Source organism: Rhinoderma darwinii, chromosome 8 (assembly GCF_050947455.1).
Source record: "Rhinoderma darwinii isolate aRhiDar2 chromosome 8, aRhiDar2.hap1, whole genome shotgun sequence".
Lineage (NCBI taxonomy): Eukaryota > Metazoa > Chordata > Amphibia > Anura > Rhinodermatidae > Rhinoderma > Rhinoderma darwinii.
The window spans coordinates 2,425,959-2,438,979 of record NC_134694.1 but is presented as its reverse complement, the minus strand read 5'-3'; the positions used below and the strand labels follow the sequence as shown (position 1 = coordinate 2,438,979).

The 13,021-nt window shown below is 42.6% G+C and overlaps 1 protein-coding gene and 1 long non-coding RNA gene across 13 annotated transcripts in view; one reads left to right on the top strand and one right to left on the bottom strand.

Annotated features, from left to right (window-relative positions):
- Nucleotides 1-13,021, bottom strand: part of LOC142659011 (uncharacterized) — a 508,111-nt gene that overhangs the window by 81,612 nt on the left and 413,478 nt on the right. The window contains exon 6 of one of the 11 annotated variants that reach the window (XR_012850247.1): nt 460-545. The exons of 9 other annotated variants lie outside the window; for them this stretch is intronic. This is a non-coding gene — a long non-coding RNA (uncharacterized LOC142659011). The remainder of the gene's footprint in view (nt 1-459; nt 546-13,021) is intronic. One more of the 11 variants, XR_012850246.1, reaches the window with a different exon arrangement.
- OLFM1 (olfactomedin 1) overlaps nt 1-13,021 on the top strand; it is a 75,516-nt gene that overhangs the window by 4,979 nt on the left and 57,516 nt on the right. The gene's annotated exons all lie outside the window — the stretch shown is intronic.

Below are 13,021 nucleotides of genomic sequence, written 5' to 3'. Positions count from 1 at the left end.
GTCACATAAATAAACAATCATTTCTCATATAAGTGTCCTCTGCACGGCCAGGTATGTACAGCCACAAATATATGGATGTAGTAGAGTAGAGGTCGTCACATGGCACAACTTAGTGTAATCTATGACTTTACATAGGACTGCATGTAAAGCTACTGCATTATCTTCTGCCCAAATAATACAACCTAAAAGAATTTATATAACTAATTCAGCTCTGCTACATCTGAGATCACTCTATAGCAGCAAGTAAACCAATGTTACAAGAAGGGAGCAAGAAAAGTAGTTGATAATTGTGCAGCAGCTGGTTGTGAGTGGATTATATATGAACCTGGGCAGCCATCGCCCCCTACAATCCTTTGCTCCGGAGTAGTGTTGCTGTGTGATCCAGTCCCCGGTGATTTATGGTTAAAGCATCTCTGGCGGCTAATGACAGCTGGAGGGAGATGGTGTAAATCTTACTACCTGCACCTATTTAATATTCATGTCCTGGCTGAAGAGAGATCGTCTTTAACCCCGTGTGCACACATCTCCTGAGCTCTATACTGTGTCTGAAAGGAATAAAACATAACCGTTGTTTGTAAAATGTCCAAAGATGTGCCGTCTACACTAATTATAAATGAAGCAGAGCAGAATTAGTCAATTAACTGTTCTCTTTCAGCATACTGAATTCACCTGACCTGCAGTCCTATGTAACACCACAGATAACACAGTGATAATGTTCTGAGTACAGATAATGTAGTAGATGTTACCTGCAGTCCTATGTAACACCACAGATAACACAGTGATAACTCTCTGAGTACAGATAATGTAGTAGATGTTACCTGCAGTCCCATGTAACACCACAGATAACACAGTGATAACTCTCTGAGTACAGATAATGTAGTAGATGTTACCTGCAGTCCCATGTAACACCACCGATAACATGGTGATAACTCTCTGATTACAGATAATGTAGATGTTACCTGCAGTCCTATGTAACACCACAGATAACACAGTGATAATTCCCTGAGTACAGATAATGTAGATGTTACCTGCAGTCCTATGTAACACCACAGATAACACAGTGATAATTCCCTGAGTACAGATAATGTAGATGTTACCTGCAGTCCTATGTAGCACCACAGATAACACAGTGATCATTCCCTAAGTACAGATAATGTAGATGTTACCTACAGTCCTATGTAACACCACAGATAACACAGTGATAACTCTCTGATTACAGATAATGTAGATGTTACCTGCAGTCCTATGTAACACCACAGATAACACAGTGATAATTCCCTGAGTACAGATAATGTAGATGTTACCTGCAGTCCTATGTAGCACCACAGATAACACAGTGATCATTCCCTAAGTACAGATAATGTAGTAGATGTCACCTGCAGTCCTATGTAGCACCACCGATAACAGTGATAACTCTCTGAGTATAGATAATGTAGTAGATGTTACCTGCAGTCCTATGTAGCACCACAGATAACACAGTGATAATTCCCTGAGTACAGATAATGTAGTAGATGTTACCTGCAGTCCTATGTAACACCACAGATAACACAGTGATAACTCTCTGAGTACAGATAATGTAGATGTTACCTGCAGTCCTATGTAACACCACAGATAACACAGTGATAATTCCCTGAGTACAGATAATGTAGATGTTACCTTCAGTCCTATGTAGCACCACAGATAACACAGTGATAATTCCCTGAGTACAGATAATGTAGATGTTACCTTCAGTCCTATGTAACACCACTGTTCATTACATAAACAGTATCTGATACTTGGGCATTGCTATATCTGCACTTTTCTAATGTAAAGTGGCTCCGAAACTGCAGCATCACTTTACAAACTCTTCTCTAAGCCGTGACGTACATGAAGCCATGATATCAGCGGTGACGAGGAGATTGCTGACATCCATTAGCACCTAGTCCAGGCTCCAGCGGTGGTCGCTTCTCCAGCGCTGGCACACTCTAGGCCGCTTGCCTTCGGTTTTCTAGCTGCATGATGAGGATGTCAGCTGCAGTTCGGAGATAAGGCTTTCATTTTATTCAGCTTGACCAGTCCTGACTTCAGGTTTTATTGGTAATGATCCAGCAGAAAAGCTTGGTGCCTTCTCCTGGCAGATGTGGGGGCTCAGCTGTGGCCGCAGTGCTAGAACAGTCCCATTTACCAATGGTAAAGGTGAGGCTAAATCCTGAAGAACCGCACCTCACACGTATGAAGCATTTCTTCTGTCTGATATACAATATTATAGAATTGCCCCATCCCCATATTTATAAACAGGTGTTATCCCCAAAATAATTATAAGTCCCCCTCTACTGTCAAGCTGAAAAAGCACAACTGATAGGGTATGTGCACACGATAACGTCAATTACGTCTGAAATTACAGACTGTTTTCAGGAGAAAACAGCTCCTGAATTTCAGATGTAATTGCTCGTACTCGCGTTTTGCGAGGTGTCATTTACGGCCGTAATTTGGAGCTGTTCTTCATTGAAGTCAATGAAAAACGGTTCCAATTACGTCCCAAGAAGTGTCCTGCATATAATGTATATAAGTGTCCTGCACTTCTTTTGACGAGGCTGTAATTTTACGCGTCGTCTTTTGACAGCGACGCGTAAAATGACAGGTCGCCGGCACAGTACGTCGTAAAGCCCATTGAAAGCAATGGGCAGATGTTTGCCGACGTATTGGAGCCGTTTTTTTCAGACGGAATTCGAGGCGTAAAACGCCTCCATTACGTCTAAAAATAGGTCGTGTGTACACAGCCTTATACAAAGACAGGATGACAACCAGTAAGGCCCTGTTCACATCACGTGATGTACATTTAGCGTGAGCCAAGAAAGTTGTGCTAAATGTGTCCATAGGGCTTCATTAGCCTGACGGAAGCCTTAAGAGTGTTGTTTAGGCCTCCGTCAGGCTAGTATATGTCGGTGTACCTTATTTTTTTTTTTAGGTAAGTTAAAGGGGTTTTCCCATCAGAGACATTTATGACATATCCACAGGATATGTCATAAATGTCAGAAAGATGCTGGTCCCACCTCTAGGACCCGCACCTACCTCTAGAACAGGGCCCCCTAAACCTTGTTCTTCCTCTCTGTGTTGAGGCTGAAGCTTGTGATTTCCGACCATGGATTACGGATACAGCGTCACTCGCTGTTTCCGCAAATCCCATAGTAGTGAATGGCAGTTAGAGAAGCAGCGTAGCATGCGAGCCATGCGGTTTCTGTAATCACCATTCAGTTCTATGCGACTTACGGAGCTATGCTGTTTCTGCAACCACCATTCAGTTCTATGCGACTTACGGAGCTATGCTGTTTCTGTAACCACCATTCAGTTCTATGCGACTTACGGAGCTATGCTGTTTCTGTAACCACCATTCAGTTCTATGCGACTTACGGAGCTACGCTGTTTCTGTAACCACCATTCAGTTCTATGCGACTTACGGAGCTATGCTGTTTCTGTAACCACCATTCAGTTCTATACGACTTACGGAGCTATGCTGTTTCTGTAACCACCATTCAGTTCTATGCGACTTACGGAGCTATGCTGTTTCTGTAACCACCATTCAGTTCTATGCGACTTACGGAGCTATGCTGTTTCTGTAACCACCATTCAGTTCTATGCGACTTACGGAGCTACGCTGTTTCTGTAACCACCATTCAGTTCTATGCGACTTACGGAGCTATGCTGTTTTCGTAATTCATGGTCGGAAATCACATGTTTCAGCCGCAACACATAGCAGTAGAACAAGGTTTAGGGGGCCATGTTCTAGAGATAGCTGCAGGTCCCAGAGGTGGGACCAGCATCTATCTGACATTTATGACATATCCTGTGGATATGTCACAAATGTCTCTGATGGGAAAACCCCTTTAAACATAGGCCATAAATGTGATGTGAATGGGGCCTAAGTGATCACGATTGTAACTCTTATAGGAGGTAGTCAGTCAATTTTCTCAGAACACTAAGCAGTAAATTTGCCCAGCATTCGCTGCTGTAAACATTGAAAGGTTTGCTGTAATGAAACAGGGTAGGGAGACGGACAAGTGAGCCCTAATCTACCCGCAACTCAGTCCCTGCCTACTTGCACGGCCCGTCCTAAGTGATGGCGTACAACTGGGCGACGGTCCTTACACTCAGTAAGTGAAAGACAGACAACACAAGACAAGGCACACAGAAGCAAGGGGGAAGCTGGGGCACTGCCCACGGAAATACCGTAAGCAACAGGAGTGGTGAACGAGCCGAGTAAAACCAGGAGAGTACGTAGTAGCAAAATCGGAGCAGGAGAATAGTAAGTAAAGCCAGGGTCAAAGTAACAGCGGTCAATCATGTAAATAGCAGGAATTGCAGAGCCAGGAAACCAGACAATCACAGGCAAGGAACATGCTGCAAGTGAGGGTATAAATAGACAAAGGACGGGAGCTAGAATAGTCAGGCCAGGCTGTGATAGGTTCTCCCTCTTCTCAGCCTGCAAGCCTGAGTGGTAACAGATCGCGTCACACTAGCAGACCTAGGAGCTGATGAGGGCTGATTAACCCCGGGCGTCAACACCGAACCTGTGTCTGGTAAACCCTTTACATTTGCTGTTCAGGATTCTAGTTGGGTGATAAGACTTGTGGGAGCTGTAATGGGGCCATAATATACAGAGCTTTCCAAAAATGGCTAAATAGTATTTTTAACCAACGGAGAGAAGGACGACGAAAAAAACCAGAGAGAAGGACAAGGATAACAAGCAGAGAGAAGAGAACATTCATTTGGTTAGGTGTCTCATAACACATGGGGGAGCACACACCATCATATATTTATTAGATAACGGGGTTGTGTAAACACAAGCCAAAGGAATATTCCCACTAACCGTGTGATGATAGGATTTTCATTATAAAACAAAAAAACTGTGATGTAAACAGTAAAAAATATTTTGGTTACTGTATTAACCACAAATAAGACAAACAAATGTGAATTAAAAAGTGGCCATGGACTGACACTTTATGTATGTGTCAATATTGTTATTTTCATCAATATTGCCATTCAAACCGATATTGGTAAATAAGATAAAAGAGGAACAACATTCTAAATATTCCCATATCAACGCAGAGCTCAAAGCTCGCACCCTCTGTACACTATGCAATTATATATGGACACTGCACAGTACCACTTCTCCTGTCCTGTATACTGGGTGTAATTCTCAGCGTCTGTATTATTCTGCATATATGGACACTGCACAGTACCACTTCTCCTGTCCTGTATACTGGGTGTAATTCTCAGTATCTGTATTATTCTGTATATATATACACTGCACAGTACCACTTCTCCTGTCCTGTATACTGGGTGTAATTCTCAGTATCTGTATTATTCTGTATATATGGACACTGCACTGTACCACTTCTCCTGTCCTGTATACTGGGTGTAATTCTCAGCGTCTGTATTATTCTGCATATATGGACACTGCACAGTACCACTTCTCCTGTCCTGTATACTGGGTGTAATTCTCAGTATCTGTATTATTCTGTATATATGGACACTGCACAGTACCACTTCTCCTGTCCTGTATACTGGGTGTAATTCTCAGTATCTGTATTATTCTGTATATATATACACTGCACGGTACCACTTCTCCTGTCCTGTATACTGGGTGTAATTCTCAGTATCTGTATTATTCTGTATATATATATACACTGCACAGTACCACTTCTCCTGTCCTGTATACTGGGTGTAATTCTCAGTATCTGTATTATTCTGTATATATATACACTGCACGGTACCACTTCTCCTGTCCTGTATACTGGGTGTAATTCTCAGTATCTGTATTATTCTGTATATATATACACTGCACGGTACCACTTCTCCTGTCCTGTATACTGGGTGTAATTCTCAGTATCTGTATTATTCTGTATATATATACACTGCACGGTACCACTTCTCCTGTCCTGTATACTGGGTGTAATTCTCAGTATCTGTATTATTCTGTATATATATACACTGCACGGTACCACTTCTCCTGTCCTGTATACTGGGTGTAATTCTCAGTATCTGTATTATTCTGTATATATATACACTGCACAGTACCACTTCTCCTGTCCTGTATACTGGGTGTAATTCTCAGTATCTGTATTGTTCTGTGTATATATATATACACTGCACAGTACCACTTCTCCTGTCCTGTATGCTGGGTGTAATTCTCAGTATCTGTATTATTCTGTATATATATATATATACATACACTGCACAGTACCACTTCTCCTGTCCTGTATACTGGGTGTAATTCTCAGTATCTGTATTATTCTGTATATACGGACACTGCACAGTACCACTTCTCCTGTCCTGTATACTGGGTGTAATTCTCAGTATCTGTATTATTCTGTATATACGGACACTGCACAGTACCACTTCTCCTGTCCTGTATACTGGGTGTAATTCTCAGTATCTGTATTATTCTGTATATATGGACACTGCACAGTACCACTTCTCCTGTCCTGTATACTGGGTGTAATTCTCAGTATCAGTATTATTCTGTGTATATGGGCACTGCACAGTACCACTTCTGCTGTCCTGTATACTGGGTGTAATTCTCAGTATCTGTATTATTCTATATATATGGACACTGCACAGTATTACTTCTCCTGTCCTGTATACTGGGTGTAATTCTCAGTATCTGTATTATTATGGACACTGCACAGTACCACTTCTCCTGTCCTGTATACTGGGTGTAATTCTCAGTATCTGTATTATTCTGTATATATGGACACTGTACAGTACCACTTCTCCTGTCCTGTATACTGGGTGTAATTCTCAGTATCTGTATTATTATGTACATATGGAAACTGCACAGTACCACTTGGGTGTAGTTTTTGGTTGCTGTTTTTACTCTGTATTAATAGACACTGTCCTGAATAGTAGTATATGGAGCATGTGATGTTGAGTGTTGTAGTGCACTCTCTAGGTATTAGTGCTGGATCCTTCTCATTCTATGCCCTTTGTACAGACAGACACAACGCTCTGAGTATATCTGTTCTGCAGGGAGAGGAACATACATTGAAACCTCAGTATTTAGTCTTTAATTCCCCCTCAATGTAAAAACAGTAAGTTAAAGCGTCTCTGTGACCACATTATAAGTGGCCTATATTGTACATGATGTGATCGGCGCTGTAATGTAGATAACAGTGGTCCTAGTAATAAAGAGGCTCTGTCACCACATTATAAGTAGCCTATATTGTACATGATGTGATCGGCGCTGTAATGTAGAGAACAGTGGGCCTAGTAATAAAGAGGCTGTCACCACATTATAAGTGGCCTATCTTGTACATGATGTGATCGGGGCTGTAATGTAGATTACAGCAGTGTTTTTTTATTTAGAAAAACGATCATTTTTGACAGAGTTATGACCTATTTTAGCTTTATGCTAATGAGTTTCTTAATGAACAACTGGACGTGTTTTACTATATGGCCAAGTGGGCGTTTGTACAGAGTGTATGACGCTGACCAATCAGTGACCAATCAGCGTCCTACACTTCTCTCCATTCATTTACACTGCAGATAGTGATATAGCTATATCACTATGTGCAGCCACATAAACACACTATAACATTACTGCAGTGTCCTAACAATGAATATACATTACCTCCTGCCAGGACGTGATGTGTATTCAGAATCCTGACCACTTCTGTAGCGTCTCTGTGATTTACAACACTGCACAGCAGGATCTCGCTCTGCAGTGTTGTAAATCATAGAGATGCTACAGAAGTGGTCAGGATTCTGAATACACATCCCGTCCTGGCTGGAGGTAATGTATATTCATTGTCAGGACACTGCAGTAACGTTATAGTGTGTTTATGTGGCTGCACATAGTGATATAGCTATATCGCTATGTGCTGTGTAAATGAATGGAGAGAAGTGTAGGGCGCTGATTGGTCACTGATTGGTCAGCGTGATACACTCCTCTGTACAACGCCCACTTGGCCATATAGTAAAACACGCCCAATTGTTCATTAAGAAACTCATTAGCATAAAGCTAAAATAGGTCATAACTCCGTCAAAAATTATCGTTTTTCTAAATAAAAACCACTGCTGCTGTTCTCTACATTACAGCGTCGATCACATCATGTACAAGATAGGCCACTTATAATGTGGTGACAGCCTCTTTATTACTAGGACCACTGTTCTCTACATTACAGCGCCGATCACATCATGTACAATATAGGCCACTTATAATGTGGTGACAGAGACTCTTTATTACTAGGACCACTGTTCTCTACATTACAGCCCCGATCACATCATGTACAATATAGGCCACTTATAATGTGGTGACAGCCTCTTTATTACTAGGCCCACTGTTCTCTACATTACAGCGCCGATCACATCATGTACAATATAGGCTACTTATAATGTGGTGACAGAGACGCTTTAAGCAGGGGCGTACACTGAGGAGGGAGGGTCCAATCACTCTTCCCTCCATATACACACCCTCATATGTCACTCCTCACTCGGTAGAGGCAACAATCTCATACCTGCATAGTGTTGTAGAGGCAGAAGGAGACCCCACAACCCAAGAACAATCTGCAGTTTATTTAACTCAATCTAGGGCTTGGAGGAGTAAAAGTGTAGAGGATTTAGTAGCAGCGGCACAACCTGTATCAATGGCAGGTAAAGCTGCTGGAAGTAGGTCACCCACATGTGCAGCCGCTAGTGTCACACTATAGACCTAAAGATTATATGTAAGGTCGTGAATGAAGGAATGGACAGTCATGATGTGACTTTTTCCTTTGCCTTTAGGAGGCTTTAGCCTGAATGCAGGGGTGCAGTTGTGGTGCTCCCCCTGCACGTGAAGTGTTGCAGTGGTAATGGTTGCCGCATGGTCCTGCACCTAGTATGTAAGAAGGGACTCGCAGCGAAGGGACTTATACAATTTGTCAATATATGAATGCTAAGAAGATAATGTTTATTTTTGACAAATTTAGCTGAGCAGCTACAGATCGCTGTGATTGTACGTGGACCAGGTCTGGGTTTCTTCTTCCGCCTTTTGAGTAGTAACGCAGTATGATCACATGACCAGATCGTACACGGGCTCAGACAGTGAACACGTGGTATAAGTTTATACAATGGAAATAAATGGGAGGCATAGAGTGGCATTTGTCATGGCCGTACATTAAATGCACATGTAAGGAGATTTACTTGAAGTAGACACCGAACAAAGAAAAAAATATGTCCGAACTGAGTCTTAATCTTGAGGATCCAGATCTCTGATCGCTTTGATTTGATTATTTTTTCATCGACAATCTGTGTGCAGTTCTGACACGGTTTGTCTGATGCTGTAACTCTGTCTAAACGGGCACAGGACGCAATGTGCGGTTACCAGGCTTCCGGGCAGAAGCGGCTGTTACTCTGCTACCACCGCCTGCCTGGCTTTCTTAGATGCACTTAGGATGTAATAAGGATGCACCATGTCAGACCCCACAAATATTTAATGATAAGTGCGGAGTTCTGAAATATTCATCGCGTCTGTACCTTCAGCCACAGCATTTTACTTATCTGGAAGAAGATTGCAGGAGAAGCTGATGTGTTGTATCTTCTGCAAGATCAAGTGTAAACATTGTTAAATGGGCCAGCAACCCTGCAGGCCTTGTCTTATAATAGTACTGGAGTGTTATAAGAGGAGCGGCTGATATCAGTCACACATATGATGTAATGTCTGGAGGATATAATAGTACTGGAGTGATATAAGAGTAGCGGCTGATATCATTCACATATGATGTAATGTCTCTGGAGGATATAATAGTACTGGAGTGATATAAGAGGAGCGGCTGATATCAGTCACACATATGATGTAATGTCTCTGGAGGATATAATAGTACTGGAGTGTTATAAGAGGAGCGGCTGATATCAGTCACATATGATGTAATGTCTCTGGAGGATATAATAGTACTGGGGTGATATAAGAGGAGCGGCTGATATCAGTCACATATGATGTAATGTCTCTGGAGGATATAATAGTACTGGAGTGTTATAAGAGGAGCGGCTGATATCAGTCACATATGATGTAATGTCTCTGGAGGATATAATAGTGCTGGAGTGATATAAGAGGAGCGGCTGATATCAGTCACACATATGATGTAATGTCTCTGGAGGATATAATAGTGCTGGAGTGTTATAAGAGGAGCGGCTGATATCAGTCACATATGATGTAATGTCTCTGGAGGATATAATAGTGCTGGAGTGATATAAGAGGAGCGGCTGATATCAGTCACACATATGATGTAATGTCTCTGGGGGATATAATAGTGCTGGAGTGATATAAGAGGAGCGGCTGATATCAGTCACACATATGATGTAATGTCTGGAGGATATAATAGTACTGGAGTGTTATAAGAGGAGCGGCTGATATCAGTCACATATGATGTAATGTCTCTAGAGGATATAATAGTGCTGGAGTGTTATAAGAGGAGCGGCTGATCAGTCACACATATGATGTAATGTCTCTGGAAGTTCTCAGCACTGGAGATATGTGACATAAAGTAGTGATCATGGGAGAGGGGAGGTTTCTGAATTTCCTGTCACTCATCACTACAGTCAGCCTCTCTCCAATGAAATGGCCGATAACAGAGAACAATAGATTGTATCCAACTGTCCTACAGTCATCCTCCCCCCAGCCTGACATGTCTGATAACAGAGAACAATAGATTGTATTTACCTGTCCTACAGTCACCCTCTCCTCAGCCTGACATGTCTGATAACAGAGAACAATAGATTGTATTCACCTGTCCTACAGTCATCCTCCCCCCAGCCTGACATGTCTGATAACAGAGAACAATAGATTGTATTCCCCTGTCCTACAGTCATCCTCCCCCAGCCTGACATGTCTGATAACAGAGAACAATAGATTGTATTCACCTGTCCTACAGTCATCCTCCCCCAGCCTGACGTCTGAGAATAGATTGTATTCACCTGTCCTACAGTCATCCTCCCCCAGCCTGTCATGTCTAACAGAGAACAATAGATTGTATTCACCTGTCCTGCAGTCATCCTCCCCCAGCCTGCCATGTCTGATAACAGAGAACAATAGATTGTATTCACCTGTCCTACAGTCATCCTCCCCAGCCTGACATGTCTGACAACAGAGAACAATAGATTGTATTCACCTGTCCTACAGTCATCCTCCCCCAGCCTGACATGTCTGATAACAGAGAACAATAGATTGTATTCACCTGTCCTACAGTCATCCTCCCCCAGCCTGTCATGTCTAACAGAGAACAATAGATTGTATTCACCTGTCCTGCAGTCATCCTCCCCCAGCCTGACATGTCTGATAACAGAGAACAATAGATTGTATTCACCTGTCCTATAGTCATCCTCCCCCAGCCTGACATGTCTGATAACAGAGAACAATAGATTGTATTTACCTGCAGAGAACTGTAGAGAAGAGTTATGTTCCTTCCATACTTTCAAAATTAGCCATGGAGGGGCTATAAATAGCTAGGGCTATGTTCACATCTGCCTCAGAGGCTTCGTTAGGGACCTCCGTAACAGATGCTGCGTTGTGTCCGGTGAAATCACAGACACGCTGACAGAACCCATTAAAGTCAATGGGTTCCGGCGGTATCCGTTGTGAAACAGAACCGTTAGTTCAGTCATTCCCTTGTGCTACTCCTCTGCGGGAGCAGAACAACGGAACACACCAAGGCAGGTATGAATCCAGCCTTAGGGCCTGTTCACATCAGCGTTGGCTTTCCGTTCCGGGGTTCCGTCTGAGGTTTCCGTCAGGTGAACCCCGCAACGGAAAGTCAAACTGAAAGCACAGCTTCCGTTTCAATCACCATTGTTATCAATGGTGACGGAAACATTGCTAATGGTTTCCGTTCATCACCATTCCGGCAGGTTTCCGTTTTTCCGACGGAATCAATAGCGGAGTCGACTAAGTAACAGATCCGAACGTCCATCAGAACAGACCAAGCTACACCATTGAAATGACATTCTTACAGTACAAATGAAAGTTGCAGATGGAGAACATCAGTGGAGCACACGAGGAGTCCGGCCTGGGTAGCAGTTCGGGATATTGTAGACATTACCACCAGGACGGCAGGTGTAACTCATGATTTGCTGTGGAACACCGTCCATGGAGAAAGCTGCCGGCACCTGTCAGAGAACTGACATTGTCTATACTGTGCTGCCCTCTACAGCCAGGAAGTGGGCGCTCCATGCATCCGTACATGCTGGATATCTCACCCGCCTCACACTATGGGCACAACTAGGCAGCAGAGGGACAAAGTTCTTATACCTAAATATCAAATTGCCCCTTCACAGTCACAGTAAAGGTAAATAATAACTAAACCTGAATCTATAACCTCCCACCTTGGGTTTATACATGAGGATGATGGGAGTGATGGTCACAGTAAAACAGGAGTGGGATTGTCACTGATAAATCTTCCCGCTACTATATATTCTGTCAAAAGCGAAGAGTCTGCCGGGTTTACGGCTCAAGTTAAAGAGGTTTTATGTAAATGAAGATTAATTGTAAACTAAAAAAAGAGATTAAAACAAAAGCAACTTTCTAATTTTTTGATTTCTATATTATATACATGTTTGAATTCTTTTTCAATATTTTAAAAATCTCTGCTTGCGGTCAGTAAATATAGCATTGTGTTCACATCCAGACCTAGTCCTGCTCTCACAGCTGCACGGCTCCGTAGAGAAGAGCGCTGTAATGCACGTAACTCGATAATATTGTATTCACCTCTCACCTATGTAAACAAGCCTATTTCTACCCACTGACAGCAAACAGAGATATTGAAAATGATAAAGAATTGAAACACAAAGTAAATAGAAAGCTGCTGAGCATTTCTTTATTTACATAGAACTGTAGTATTATAACCGGGATCATTCATTGTACATGACTTCAGCAGAGCCACCAGATCGTCTGCAGTCATCTGATTTGGGGCTCTGCAAAACCTGTGCAAAGAGGAGCCAGTGGTCAGCAAGCGGAGGCCGGCAACGAGGTGAGGGGAAGAATATGAAAGGAAGATGGGGGTAGTGATGTTTG